The sequence below is a fragment of the Adiantum capillus-veneris genome, chromosome 26, assembly GCF_014529385.1.
Source record: "Adiantum capillus-veneris isolate H3 chromosome 26, ASM1452938v2, whole genome shotgun sequence".
In the NCBI taxonomy this organism is placed as follows: Eukaryota; Viridiplantae; Streptophyta; class Polypodiopsida; order Polypodiales; family Pteridaceae; genus Adiantum; species Adiantum capillus-veneris.
Genome location: NC_140956.1, coordinates 17888251 through 17891761, shown reverse-complemented (window position 1 = coordinate 17891761; position 3511 = coordinate 17888251). Strand labels below are relative to the sequence as shown.

The window sequence follows — 3511 nt, the reverse complement described above, 5'->3', positions numbered from 1 at the left end:
TGAAAACGTTTTCGTAGGCCAAAACAGATCTGCAAAAACGTGCTGCAATTTTTGCTGCTTCTCTGTCTGCTTCCCCCGCTAAGCTCCAATGGTGCTCCCAATCCCTGAGCTCTGATACTAGTTGAAGTGCGCGAGAGCAGGAGAGTGTGTGAGTGTGTGTGCAGCGATGGAGAAGAGAGGAGAGGAGGAGACCTTGTGTTTGCACGGGCTAAAACTCACTCTCTACATGTGAGCCCCCTTATTCTATTATGTACATAATGAATAAGTATAGTGGGCGGGCACCTGGCTTAACCGGCCACATGGGGCTTTACCCCAACATGTGTGTGTGTGTGTGTGTGTGTGTGTGTGTGTGTGTAACCTAACTTTGAAAAGAATGAATCGATATGCACTTGAGAAAAATGGCGCCCAACAGTTCCTAGACTTTAAGACAATTAGGCACACCCTAGAGAAGGGTCAAATAAGAACCTCTCCAAAGTCCTTTTAAGCCAAACTAGAGTGCTTTGCTATATACATTTGTATTGAATTTAAGCGAGTCCCACGACAAAAACCTAGAAGAAAAATTTTTTGGGGGGGAGGGGGGGGAGTTGCATTGTGTTAGTAGTAATGAATATAGAATTCGAAGTATTTTACGTACCCTTCTGTATCGACATTCATTTATCGATTGTCAAAACGAACATGATGATGTTAGATAAAGCTTTGCGAATGATTTTATGTGCATAATCAATAATCAAGGAGCTCCATAAAACATGATCTTTGTCAGGCAGTCTATCAAATACTACACGAGCCTCCCCGTGTTGCCGCACATGCATGTCAACAAGGGAGCTTCTAATAAATGGGTTGATATTTAGGCCCCTTCCAATAACTTGTTCATATATGCATTTGCCCTACTCTTCACTTGCAATGCTAGAGCATGCTTTAAGAAGTGCAAAAAAGGTGACTTCATTTAGTTGAAGACCCTCCCGCTCCATTTGCTTTGCACAATAAATTTCTTCCTCTGCTTGACCATGATGTGCTAACCATGTGATCAATGTAGTCCATGTTACAACATTTTTGTGTGGCAATCTACTAAAGATCACTTTGAGATCATCAAGTTTTTAGGCCTTCAGATACATATCAACCAGCATATTGCCAACAAAACCATCTTACTCAAAACCATTCATGATAGTATGAGCATGTATTTGCATGCCAATCTTAAAGGGATTCCAGCATATAAGCACATGAATTCTTTTTTCAACATCCCTTGACTAAAAATACCATCATGAATTCTTTTGCCCATATCAATCACTTGTGTAATGCCTCAAGCCTTCAAGATGCAAGTGCAAGTGATTGCAATTGGAGAGATGCCATCTCTTTGTATCTATTGTGAGCAACCTATAACATTTTTGGCCATGTCCCTATTGGGCATATATCATAATCAATGCAGTCAAGGCAATTCCAAGCACAACTTTTTTCAACAACCCCTGACTAACAATATCATTGTGAATTTTGTTGCACATATCAGTTTCTTGTGTAGTGTCACATGCCTTCAAGACGAAAGCATAGGAGGTTGCATCTAGAGAGATGTTGTTGCTTTGCATTTGATAAAGGCTTCTTGGCTCTGTTACATTTGTCATACATGTCAACCAAGTGTGTAGTGTCACATGCCTTCAAGACGAAAGCATAGGAGGTTGCATCTAGAGAGATGTTGTTGCTTTGCATTTGATAAAGGCTTCTTGGCTCTGTTACATTTGTCATACATGTCAACCAAGTGTGTAGTGTCACATGCCTTCAAGACGAAAGCATAGGAGGTTGCATCTAGAGAGATGTTGTTGCTTTGCATTTGATAAAGGCTTCTTGGCTCTGTTACATTTGTCATACATGTCAACCAAGGCAGTGCCAATCATAACATTTTTTTTCAACAACCCCTGACCAACAATATCATCATGAGTTCTTTTGTCCATCCTAGCATCTTCCAAATTTCCAGATGCCTTCAAGTTGCAAGCATAGGTCATTGCACATCTAGAGAGCTTCCTGGCCCTATGCCTTTTGGGAATGTCCAATAATCAATGCGCTCCAAGAGACAACATTTCGGATACAAAACTCATCATGAATCTCAGCATTGAGGGGCCAAGAAGGTCTGGATTGTTTTCAGTATCATGTGACTTACAGTATCATCATGAATTTTGTTGCACATATCATCATCTTGCATAGTGTCACCTACCTTCAAGGCGATTGCATCTGGAGAGATGTCCTCGCTTTACATTGGTTGAAAACAACCTAGGGTTTCCTGGCCCTGCCACATTTGGCATACATGTTGACTAAGGCAGTGCAAGCATAACATTTTATTTTTTAATTACAGCCCCTAAGTATAGCATATGAGCCTCTCTGCTTTCCTAGCGAATGAACATGTCGTTGCAAATCTACTTTGTCATCGAACTTTCACTTATAAAGAAAGAAGTACAAAAGCTGCATTCACAATCTACAAGGAGTGGGCATGCTTTCAATAGACGACAAGGAAAGAAGTATGGCATACAGGAAGCTACCAGCAAGCAAGGTTTTCATGGGATAGGACTTGGGGGTCGCTTAGAAGTGGGGCTCATAGCTGTTAGAGGCAGTGGCAAGGATGAAGAAGCCAATAGAGTGACTGAGGGCACCCCAGACCAGAATGTCAATGAGGGTGAAGCCAGCCGGGTCCTTGGTTTGCAGCAAGGATGAAACCTCTACGGAGCCACAAGTCCCCCACCTCCAAGTGGGTTATTCCGTTCTGCACAAGCAAGCCCTGGTTTGCCACATTCTTGCGCTGAAAAGGAAGAAACACAAAACTCCCCAATAAAAGCAGCGACCTTGTGGTAATGTTGATCACCAGCGGCATTGACAGCACATCGCATTGTGTGTGTATGTGTGTGTGTGTGTGTGTGTGTGTGTGTGTGTGTGCAGCTTCAACCCGTATCCTCATCATCACCAGCTTGTCATTCTCACGACATCTACCTTTCCGGATGTCCTCAACCCGACCTACACCTTCATCATCGGCAACCCCTTGGCAGCCATTGCTGTTGCGCTCCATGTTGTGTAGGTTGTCATACCTTCCTCTTGGGGTGCCTGTCGTATGCTTTGGCTAGTTTGCGACGACCTCTGCGCTCTCTCTCTCTCTCTCTCTCTTTGTTTAGCCAAATTGATAAAGCCTTGGAAAAAAATGGGGCCTGGAGTCCCCCTATCGTCCGCACACACGGATGATATTGGGTCTCCAAAACCCCTTTTTTTTCAAGCTTTATTTGCATATTTGCTCAATCCACACTCAATCAGGAAGAATCTAGCATAGATTCGACTACAACATACTCAACCATCAGTAGAGAGAATCAAGCTTGGCCCTCTTGCATGCATTTAGAAACCTTTGTGCTAGCCATATGAGCATGATGGCCATGTTGTCATATATGTTGCCTTTACTCCCCTAGCTTCCATTGCATGTCCCTTCATGTGTATTGGTATTTATGTCCAAAATGAATGCATTTGACATGTGAATGTTGGTCTTTAT

The 3511-nt window shown here is 42.8% G+C and overlaps 1 pseudogene; it reads right to left on the bottom strand.

Moving 5' to 3' along the window:
- Positions 1–589: 589 nt before the first annotated feature.
- Positions 590–3257, bottom strand: LOC147423070 (uncharacterized; annotated as a pseudogene).
- Between the last annotated feature and the right edge of the window lie 254 nt (positions 3258–3511).